Raw genomic sequence first — 12,441 nt, 5'->3', positions numbered from 1 at the left:
TGGGGTCCTAGTTAGCAGGGTCCCAGTGAACCACAGTCAAAACACACTGACACCAGGCAAAAGGTGGGAACATCTATGCCAGAAAGTTCCACCTTCCTACACTCTCATCGAGGAGTAATTAACAGGTATACATCTCCATGCCGGGGCATGAACAAGGAGGGCTTTTGGAGGGTCTCATCGATGGGAAATACCAGGAAAAGATTTCCATGCCCCAGGGATTTACAAGTAAAGTTGGTGGAAGGTCTAATCGACGGGTAATTATCATGAAAGGATCTCCATGCCCCAGGGATGTACAACGAAGGATAATGAATGTTTTTATTGACAGCTAATTATCAGCAGACGATCTCCATGCCTAGGGGTTGCAGAAGGAAGGATGGCGACGAGTCGCATGGACGGGAAAATACCAAGAAAAGATCTCCATGCCCCAGGGATATACAAGGAGGAATGGTGGAGGGTCTCGAGGGGCAATTATCAGCAGGGGATCTACATGCCCCAGGGATGTTCAAGGAGTGATGGTGGAGTGTCTCATCGATGGGTAAATATCAGGAAAAGATCTGCATGCCCCAGGGATGTGCAAGGAAGGATGGTGGAGGGTCTAATTGACGGGTAATTATCAGGAAAAGATATTCATGCGCCGGGGATAGACAAGGATGGGTGGTGGAAGGTCTCATCGACTGGCAAATACCAGGATAATATCTCCATGCCCCAGGTTTGTATAAGGAAGGAAGGTGAAAGGTCTCATCGACAGGCATGGGAGACCTCTGGGTTACCTATGCTCGGGGTACATGGGTATCATATACTAGGGACTGACAAGGGTACCCCAGTATCCAATCTGGGGTGTACCTAAGTACTTGACATAACAGTTCAGGGAGAAAGCATGTAGACTGGGGTCCTGATTAGCAAAACAGCATCATATCAAGCAAAAAGTGGGGGTAACCATAACAAGCAGATCTTACGTTCCTACAATGGTGGAGGGACTCATCGATGGGTAATTATCAGATGATCTCCATGCCAGGAGATGTACAAGGAGGGATGGCGGGGGTCTCATCAATGGGTAATTATCAGGAAAAAAATGCCATGCCCCGGGGAATTACAAGGAAGGATGAGAGAGGTGTGGTGCAGCGGCCAGGGCAGCTGACTTCGGAGCACAGGGTTCAGGGTTTGATCCCAGGCTGCGGCAGCTCAGCTCAGCATCATGTGAATCTGGGCAATAGCTTACTTAATTTCCACGACGGTGGAGGATGGTGGAGGGTCTAATTGATGGGTAATTATCAGCAAAAGATATCTATGCCCCGGGGATAGACAAGGATGGGTGGTGGAAGGTCTCATCGACTGGCAAATACTGGAATAACATCTCCATTCCCCAGATTTGTATAAGAAAGGAAGGTGAAGGGTCTCATCAAGGGATAATTATCAGGAAAAGTTCTCCATGACCCGGAGATGTACAAGGAGGGATGATGGAGGGTCTCATCAACAGGTAAATATCAAGAGAAGGTCTCAATGTCCCCAGGATGTACAAGGAAGGATGGCAGAGGGTCTATTCGATGGGTAATTATCAGGAAAGGAACTCCATGACTCAGTAATGTACAAGGAGGGATGTATAAGGAAGGATGATGGAGGGTATCATCGAGAGGTAATTACAAGGAAAAGATCTCCATGTCCCAGGGATGTACATGGAAGGATGGTGAAGGGTGTCATAGACTGGTAAATACCAGGAAAAGATCTCTATGCCTTAGCGATGAACAGGGAACGATAGTGAAGAGTCTCAATGACAGGTAAATATCACAAGAAGATCTACATGCCGGGGATGTACAAGGAAGGATGGATGTGAGAGGCTGGCCTGGTATATGCTGTCCACTAATGTAAGTGGGCACCTTGCACCCGTCCAGACAACCCTATGATGATTTAGTGGTCTTAGACAACCATAGAAAGCTCTCTAAGTGGTAGCTGTGGAGAGCAGCCTTCATGCTTAGTCCAGAAGGAGTGTTAAGCAGCTTGTTTTACCAGGACACAATCTTATAGTATTGGTTAAATGAAAAAGAACCACACAAAAGTATTTATAAAATGATGCATTTTATGATATAACACTCTCTAGTACGTTCCAGTATCTCCTACACAGAGATATACTCAAAGCACAAAATACTATAGCAAAGAAATCACAGTAAATCGTGTTAATACACAGTGGGCCCGGGGGGAGGGGACCAAACCATATACTAATTAAGTGGTGTAAGAACCCTGACTCGAGTCAGGACAATGTCGAGAGGTTGTAGAATCACTGGGACCCCTAGGAACCGCCCAAGGTGAGTACGTGTACAGTGTGAGAACACGACCGCGGGCTCTGAACAATTCTAAGTGAAAGACGCGGTTGAAGTTTGAAAGATTAAAGACCCTTCCCAGTGGACCCTGAAGAAACCCCATGGAAGACAGAAGGTTGGAGAGCCACCCCACCCGTGGATACCAAGGTACCCACGTTACCTAACCCAGGGAAGCCGGGTGCATAGGGATGAAGTGGTGTCGGAAACCGACGTTGAATCCAATGGAGGATTCAGGAAAGTGCCACTGCTGGAAGAGGAGAAAGTGTCCGTGGGAATTCAAACATGGATTCTTGTTAAAGAGTACCTGAAAGCAGAGCAGACAGAGTCTGGGTCACTTGGGATTGACCAGGGGCTCGGTAAACGAATGCCCTCCATTGTCGGGTGCTTCAGGATAGATGTCGATGACTTGACTCTGCAGCTGTGGGGACCAGGTGATGATGAGGATGACTAGGAGCTGGATACGAGCTGTCCCATGAAGGATGTTGAGTGCTATGGGGTCAGTGTCCAGCGGGAGCACCAACAAGCCTTGGCAAAAGCAACCCTTGCAGGAAGTCAAGAAGTTGCAGGAAGAGGACCAGCAAGGTCCAGGAGACTCACCACAAGCAGGGAAGTCAGGGCAGGCCCCGAGCAAACAGGGGAGCCCAAGAAAGTCAAAGATGATCCTCCACAAGACCCACAGGCCGAAGGCACTGGAGTCGCAGGAGGACCTCGAGCAGCTTTACAAAACAGCAGGCCATGGAGCACACGTGCGATGTGGCTGAAGATCTTTAAAGGAGAAGTTGTCAGAGGTTGGGGCTACTTGGAGCCCGATGCACTTGCTGCAGAATTGCCAACAAGCATTTGCACTTGCAAAAGGACGCAGTGCACAGGGGTTCAGGTACTGCAGCCCCACAAGGGATACTGGCCTCAAACTCATTGAGAGGACAGCGCAGGCCTCACAGGATGTAGAAACTCACCTCCTGTGTTGTTGAACCCTTCGGAGTCCGTAGGAGCTTGGGATCAGCAGACCAGTCAGCAGTGTTGCGGTGCCTGCGAATGCAGGGGAGTGACTCCTTGACTCCAAGGGAGATTACTGTAGTAGTCCTTGATGCTTCACAGGCCTTGGGAGGCTCCTGCATGGTGCACAGGCACAGACAATGCAGCAGACTGTAAGGGAGATGAAGTCCGGCCCAAACGAAGTCCAGCAAAGTCCAGAGTGCCCAGACGGTAGACGTACACTGGTTTTGGATCTGAATCTTATCCCACGACGAATCTAGGGACCTGCACCCAGGTAAGCCTTTAAGTACGCTAGGGAAAGGGTTGGGAAGATTCAGGGGACCCTCCCAGGGGAGGGTCTGGACAGGGGGGAGAGGTTACTCCCATATCCTTTGTCCAGTTTTGTGCCAGAGCAGGAGCCACCGGCTCCCAGGACTGGTTTGAACCGGACAATACATAGGGACACCAAATGTGCTCCTCATGCAGACTTTCTGACACTGGCAGGCGCACCCACCCAGCCCCAATACACAAAATCCTGTCTGGAAGGTGGTCACACCTCCCTGTGACAGGATACCTATTGTTTTGCCTTCCCCTGCTCAAGCTTGGCTCAGCAGCAGGAGGGCAGAAATGTGTCTCTGGTCGGCAGAAACCATTTTGTGCTGTCCGGATCAAGAAGGATGGTACAGGGAGCACCGAGAGCCTAACGGAGGGCTCTTCTGGTGCTTGGAATTATACCCCCACACCGATTCCAACATGTTTGATACCAAACATGATAGGATTCGTTTCAGCCGTTTTCGAGTTAGTCATTGCGTAATTGCGCGGTGCCCCTCTATGTGGTATATGGTTGATTCACTGACAGCTCGGGAGAATGGACTCCCTAGGCTGCAGGGGTGTTCTGTTCATGCATTTAGAACAAAGCATCCTGCCTTCAGGATTGGTGAGGCCTGCTATAGGGGTGACTTATAGGTTTTAAGTGCAGTGTCCCTTAGAGATAGTAAACCTTTATCTTTTGTACGTGGTGAAAGCATCAACTTGCACAGGCTGCAATGGCAGGCCTGTAGTTCCATTTTGAATCGTCTCTCATGGGTGGTTTCATACATGCTTCGGCCCATGATAGATCTCTGGGGTATCTATTCTCTGGGTACATGGGTACCATCTAATAGGGACTGACAAGGGCACCCCAGAATCCAATCTGGGGTGTAACTAAGTACATGACATTACAGTTTAGGGAGAAAGCATATAGACTGGGGTCCAGATTAGCAGGACCCCAGTCAGACTAGTCAAAAACAGCATTACATCAAGCAAAAAGTGGGAGTAACTATAACAAGCAGATCCTACTTTTCTAGAATGGCGGAGGGACTCATCGATGGGTAATTATCAGGAGATGATCTCCATGCCAGGGGATGTACTAGAAAGGATGATGGTGAGTCTCATTGGTGAGTAAATACCTGGAAAAGATCTCCAAGCCCAGTTAATGTACAGGGAAGGACGGTAAAGGGTCTCATTGAGGAGTGATTATCATGAGAGGATCTCCATGCCCCAGGGATGTACAACGAGGGATGGTGGAGGGTCTAATTTAGGGGTAATAATCAGGATGAGATCTCCATCTCCGGGGATGTACAAGGAAGGATGGTGGAGGGTCTCATAGACAGGTAAATACCAGGAAACGATCTCTTTGCCCCAGGGATGTACTAGGAACGATGATGGAGGGACTCATCAACGGGTAAATAGTTAGAAAAAATCTTCATGCCCTGTGGATGTACAAGGAAGAATGGTGAAGGGTCTCACCAACAGGTAATAAATAGTAAAAGATCTCCATGCCCAAGGGATGTACAAGGACGAATGATGGAGTGTCTTGTCGACAGGAAATTATCAGGAAAAGATTTCCATGCCCCAGGGATGCACAAGTAGGGATAGTGGAGGGCCGCATAGAGGGATAATTATCAGTAGGCGCTCTCCAAGCCCCGGGATGTGCTAGGAAAAATAATAATGGAGACTCTGATCGATAGATAATTGTCAGGAAAAAATCTCCAAGACCAGGGGATGTACAGGGGATGGTGCTGGGTCTCATCTATGAGAAAATAACAAGAAAATATCTCCATGCCCTGGGGATATACAAGGAGGGATGGTGGTGGGTCTCATTGAGGGTAATTATCAGATAAAGATCCCCATGCCCCAGGGATGTACAAGGAGGGACGAGCGAAGTTCTCATCGACGTTTATTTATCAGGACAAGATCTGAATGCCCCAGCGATGTACAAGGAGGAATGGTGGAGGGCCTGATTGAGGGGTAAATATCAGGAAAAGTTCTCCATGCCCCAGGGATTCATAAGGAGGGATGATGGAGGGTCTCATGGAGGGGTAATTGTCAGGAAAAGATCTCCATCAGCTGGGATGTACAAGGAAGGGTGGTGGAGGATATCATCAATGGGTAAATACCTCTAAAAAATTTCTATGGCTCGGGATGTACAAGAAAGAATGGTGGAGGGTCTCATTGGCAGGTAACTATCAGGGAAATATCTCCATGCGCCAAACACATATAAGGAGGGATAGTTGACGGTCTCATTGAGGGGTAGTTTCCAGGAGAAGATCCCCATGCTGGGTGTTAGACCTGGCATCTTTTGCCGTGTTTCCCTGTCTTTTTTGCTTCTGACCTTATGAATATTGTTTTTGCTGGTTTTGTGATTCTGCACACTTTGGTATTACAAAGTCCATACTACAGTGCACTGCGGGTTCCCAGGACCTGTAACCAAATGCTGCTAGTGGGCCAGCAGCACTGGTTGTGCCACCCACACAAGTAGCCTTCAAAGGTGTCTCAGACCTGCCACTGCAGCGTCTGCATGCAGTATCTTGTTCCATGTAGACCTGGCAAGTGCACCCACTTGCCAGGCCCTAACCTTCCCTTTTCTCACATATAAGACACCCCTAAGGTAGGCACGAGGTACCCCTGTGGGCGGGGTGCAGTGTGAGGGAAAGGTAGGACATGTTCTGTTGTTTGTTTATGTCCTGATGGTGAAATACTGTACATTCAGTTTTCACTGTTGAAAGTCTACCTCTTCCGTAGATTAACATGGGAGCTACATTGCAGCACATTTACAAATGTAGCTGGCCAGGCGAATCTGATGGAAAAGTGGAGTTTGGTATGCCTTAACTCAGGATTTAAAAAAACAAGTTATAGTAAAGATGATTTTATATTGTGTGTTTAAAAATACCACTTTTAGAAGTTGGGTATTTTCTTGTCTAAACATCTATGAGCCTATGCCGGTTTGTTGTGTATTCACTGTCTGGGTTTTTGTCTGAAAGGGGCTGGTTTGTGCATTCACACTAGTCAGGGACACAAAGGGGGTTGAGGTGTGTGCTGCCTTTTCTGGGTGACTTGAAGTCTGGCTGATGGGTCTGTACTGCATCTTGTGTGATGGGAGGAGTTGTCACATGCACCTGAATGGACAATGGCTGCCTTCCACAATGCTGTCTCCACCTCCGATAGTGAACCTGCCCTGAGCAGGACAGAACTGGATTATGTGTACCAGGAGAACTTTGTGGGTGCCAACACCACAGAACTTCAAAGAGAAAGGGTGTATAAATATTGGGGCTCAGACCCCAGGATTTTAGAACTCTTTTGGATCAAGGAACCTGCCAAGAAGAAGAGCTGGAGAAGCTGTGAGGAGAGACTACCACTTTGCTGTGTGCTTTGCTGTGTTGGCCTCCAGTGGCTGCTTCTGACTGGGCAGAGAAAGGACTGGACTGAACCTTCTGCAACTTCTTTCTGAGTGTCTCCAAGGGCTTGAGGTAGATCTTGCCCCTGTTCAAGAAGTCTCAGGAACAACAAAGACTTCAAGATCCTCTGGGTACTAGGTTCTTGAACTGGGTGTTTCAGTTGCCACAAAGGAAAAAGCAACACAACGCTGTCCCTGACGCGGCTGCCGGCTCCGTGATCTGAAGGCACCACCGAGGGCACAGCCGCACCTCAACCTTGGTCTCACAGTCGCCGCCATTCGCGGCTGCCACCGAGCCTCTGCTTGTACCATGACTGTGGGCACCGTACTCCACAATGCCTTGCTTCACATTGCTGCCCTGGTATCCCCGACAACACTGCAACTCCATCAGCTGACTCATCATTGGGCTGTAGGAGAGGAGGTCAGGGAGAGGTTCACTCTCTGCTTCCTGATCCTCATCAGTAAGTCACATCAGCCCTGTCATTGTAGAGTTTTAGGTGATTCACATGTATCACCCTTTTGGAGGAGCTGCTACTGCTCAGGCCTACCAAGTAGGTGACGTCACTCTTTTTCTCCAGAATAGGGTAAGGACCACTCCATTTGTCCTGTAGGGCCCTTGGTGCCACCGACTCCAAAACCCACACTGGAGCCCTGGTTGGAATTCTACCAGTGCAGCTTTTGGTCATATCAGAGCTTCTGGAGCTCCTGACTGGCCTCAAGTTGTTTGGATGCTTTCTGCATGTACTCTGCCATCCTGGAATGAAGTCCTAGTACATAGTCTACCACTTCTTGATTTAGTACATGATGGGGTCTCTCCCATCCTTCCCTCACAAGTGAGAGTGGTCCCCTTACAGGGACGCCAAACAGAAGTTCAAAGGGTGAAAACCCTACTCCCTTCTGAGGAACCTCTCTGTAGGCAAAAAGCAGGCAGGGTAAGAGAACATCTGTTGGACTTGGCCCTTTTTGCAGGGTCATCCCTGAACTTTTTTCCTTCCTCCTGTATTTTGTCTGACCTGTTTTTGTTGGTTTTATGACTTTACCACTGCTGATCAGTGCTAAATATGCTCTCCCTATGGTAAATTGGCTGGTTTGGTTTACTTGTCAGACCCTAGTATAGTGCACTGAGTGTGCCCAGGGCTTGTAAATCAACTGCTGCTGGTGGGCTTGCAGCACTGGTTGTGCCACCCACAGAAGCAGCCTGTAAAAGTGTGTCTCAGGTCTGCCATTGCAGAGCCTGTGTGCAGTCTGGTACTGCCATGTTGACTGGGCAAGTGCACCCACTTGCCAGTCCCTAAACCTTCCCATTTCTGCATATTAGTCACCCCTATGGTAGGCCCAATGGCAGGGTGAATTGCAGGTAAAAGGTAGGACATGCCCTGGTGTGTGTGGCATGTCCTAATAGTAAATTACAGCCATTTTCGTTTTTTACTATTGCAAGGCTACCTCTTCCCCACAGGCCAGAATGGGCAGTTTGATTATTACATCTTATAATCCTAACTGACTCAGGGAACTAGGTAGAAATTCGAGTTTAGTATGCCTGAACTCAGAATGATAAAGTACATCTTTTAGTGAAGGTGGTTTTAACATTCTGTGTTTGAAAATACCACTTTTAGAAAGAAGGTATTTTCTTGCCTAACTGTCCAAGCCTGCCTCTGCTAGGTTGTGTATTCCTTCTCTGGAGTTTGAGTGACAGGAGCTGGGGGAGTCCAGGAGACAGGGTGAGTCAGTACAGGGCTGAATAGAGCTATCTGCATGTAGATGGTGTTGTGTGTAGATTTAGATTCCGTATATAGGTTTCCCGATTTATGCCCTTATATAGATACAATTCATATTGCCCTTATTTAGGCATAGAAAATCCAGCCCTTATTTAGGCATTGTCCATGCTAACCAAATACGGGCATGGTCTCCTACATCCGTCAATCCACGTCACAACGAGTTCTTGGAAAACCAGACTCTTAAGCCTTCAGGAATTTCCCTTGCTTGGATATTGATTTCTCCAAGAACTAATTTATTATGCATGAACATCTGTTCCTTAGGGGTTCATTCATGACGTTCTGATGCCCGACTTTTACGTCAATACAGGCATTCCTAAACACCTTCAAGGTATAAATATACCTGCACTTGCCCTGGCAAACCACGGATCCGGTACGGTCCAGTTCGACTGCCTACTTGCGGTTCGCCACGACAAGTTCAGCAGGAGATCGAGTTCCAGCCTGATGCACTGACCAGACGCTGTCATCCTCCACGCAGAGAATCCAGCTCTAAGGTATGGAGCACACTAGAACTTAAAGAAACTTTTGGAAACTCTTGGCAAAACTAAAACTATAGCTAGCTATACCTTAGAAAACAGCACCTACTTCTTATATCATACTACACTTAGGTTAGGTACACTGGGGTAGAACTATTTTAGAAGCATCAGATGAGTATTCACATTTTAGCCTGTGTTATTTATGTATGTATTTTATGAATATATGTCATAGCTACAAACCATGCTATTGCAGTATTATATTATCTTACTGCTAACTAGGCCTGGGCTAAAATTCCGTTCCGCTCGCGGAATTTGCGATAATTTGACATTTTCGCGTTCCGCGGAGAGCGCGAAAATGTCAAAATTTCCGCAATCCGTATTTTACCGGAAATTTTTTGCTTGCTCGCGCTGTAAAATAATACATTCTCGCGTGCGCGCGATCGCCTTACCTGAATCCCCGCGTTCGCCGCAAGTTTTCCCGATCCGTTCGCGTTCTCCACGAGATGTTGGATTGTTGGTAGCCATTTGCGCTGTCTCGCGACAGTTCGCGCCCGCAGTAATGTGATTCGTCGCGCGATCACGTCTTTCTTCTCGCGATCATGCACCGCGAGACAAGTGAAAACAAGATGGCCGCGCCCATGGGCAACCGCATGGGTAAGTTGGCGAGCCGCGACCACGCAGAAAATACCGCGAACGGGCGGGAAAAAAACTTCCGCATCTTCGCGATATTTCCGCATGTTTGCGGAGATTTTTAACATTTTCGCGATAATTTGCGAAAATGAATTTCGCAAATTCCGCCCACCCCTACTGCTAACCCTGTACGTATTGTACTTCGCACCCTGTCTTACGATTGTAGCAGTTCATATCTCTTGCATGAGAAATAAGTGTTCAATAAACCCCTTTTTTATTGAAACACCCGTCTATCTATTTCTGTGTAACTCTGTGGAAATGAAGCATGCACGATTGACTGAGTGAAACTGTTATCTATTGTTTCCACGGTTCTGAGATTGTTCCGACTCTAAGGGAAACAAAGTTGTCATGTTTATGCGGTTGTCAGAAACTAATCCCTTCTTGTATATTCGAGAATTTTCTAGTGACCACTGAGTTAGCTGGCACACACAAGTAATTAAGTTTAATGTACTCGATAGAGACATACTGACCTCAGTCCTATGTCAAAACTATAGTGTATATTATTCCAATGCGCAGAGCCGATCAGGGAAATAGGAACTACACGACATGGCGCCCAACGGTTTGGTAAGGAACTAATTTAACGCTAGATACTGAAGTAACTCAGTCGTGCTTTTCTCAGAGACCCCTACTCATAATACTCCATAAGACGTCTGAAGTGGGTAGGGATGATATCTACCATAACTGAGTAGGACAAAAATCCTATGTATTAGCTGTTTGGTTTATTCAACGTTAAAGGATACAGTGTTCCAAAATATTGTGTACCTCATCTTTGTTTCCTTGAAAGTTGTTCTACATTTTTCATGAAACAAATGTCTGATACAGAGGCTTTCGGCTGACCAAGTCGTAGCAGGCTTTAATACTACAGGTTTAAACGAAACCGATGAAGGTGTTATAAACATCCATCCAAATTTAAGGAGAGCCATCACTCTAAAACGTATAAAACATGGCCTAACACCAAGAGATGGTAGAGCAGTTTTTGTGATAGAGGCTCATGAATCTCACCAGACAGAGGTATTTTATTCATGGATAGTATTCCCAGAATCAAATCCAGTAACGTTTCACTTCTACAAAGAATTTGAACCACCTGAGGAATATATTCCTTTCGAGGATATTGAAATTCCACTCACTTACCAGGAGCATGATCTCACGTTTAAAGGCGCCCTAAAACATTACAATCACATTACCAGGCTCGGTCCACTAGGTAGACCAGGAGCAACATGGTAGATTTTAGCCGGCTATACACCTCATCCGGACATTGAAGCAATGTCAGACGTAGAATTACTTCATCAGATACAAAATGTAATAGAATTACACAGTTAAACCACAACTGTCTGAAGGTCCTGAAAAGGCCTTTGCTAAAAACACTTCCACCTCTTCTAAAAAGAAGTGGGAAAATAACAAACAACATTCAAAAGAGAAAGATTCTCAAACCCGAAGTAGGTCTCCTCAAAAGGAGCCCTCTGGAAGGGGGTATAACCTCAGGAATAGGGATAATTTGAGAAAACCTGACAGGTATCAAGATACTGATACACGTTCCTCTCGTGCCTTTCAGATATCTTCACAGACATCTGAAAGAAGAGGACGGTCAGAGAACAAAGAAGAACGTGTAAAGTCCAAAGACGATCAACACGTTCAGAAAAACAAACCAAAATCTCAATTCTCCAAAAAGAAGGTAGCTGGTCTGAAGATCAGACATTGCGAGGATTCTGAGAACACAACTCAAGAACGGAGAATGGACAGCGCAGCTCGCCAGAACCCGAAGGGGCTTCTGGAGTCAGTGGACTCGAATGAGGACATTCAAGTTGAAACTGCAGATACCAGGGTTAGTTCTCCGCATAGGTTATATGAAATAACACTCCGGATGGAGGGAGACATACCAAGAAAAGCAAAAGCACTCTTTTGGGAGCGACTTTCAAAGGGTTATGATATACTTCTAGCAGAACAAGACTGGCCAATAGAATTTGTCAGGGAGTGCCCACATGGCGAAGACATCATTATGCCAGCCTTCTCCAACACTTAAAATATACTTATGCCAGGAAATGGGCAGTGACCCAGGCCCCAGCATTATATAAGAATCATGTAGGATGGGATGAGGAATCACCTCACCACAAAATCCAGTTAAAAAATCAACCAACTGCACAAAGGCAGTACCCAGTTAAGCAAGAAGCTAAAAAACAAGTCAGGGAGATCTTAGATCAACTTGAATAGCAGGGGGTGATTGAAACATGCACCTCATCAATGAACAATCCTTTGTTTCCTGTCTCCAAACCAGACAAAACATATCGTCTAGTTTTGGATTACAGACACCTAAACTTTTGTTGTAAAACATTTGCAGTGCAAAATGCACACAGTACAGCATTAATGAATAACATTGTGCGTAAAAAGCACAAAACCACATTAGACATTTCAAATGGTTTCTTTTGTCAAAATATTGCACCTGAAAGTAGATATTTGACCGCTTTCTCAATAATGGGGACACAGGGTCAATTTTGTCGACT

Source organism: Triturus cristatus, chromosome 2_1, assembly GCF_964204655.1.
Source record: "Triturus cristatus chromosome 2_1, aTriCri1.1, whole genome shotgun sequence".
NCBI classification, from domain to species: domain Eukaryota; kingdom Metazoa; phylum Chordata; class Amphibia; order Caudata; family Salamandridae; genus Triturus; species Triturus cristatus.
The sequence above is the reverse complement of the archived record's forward strand: the minus strand, read 5'-3'. Positions refer to the sequence as shown.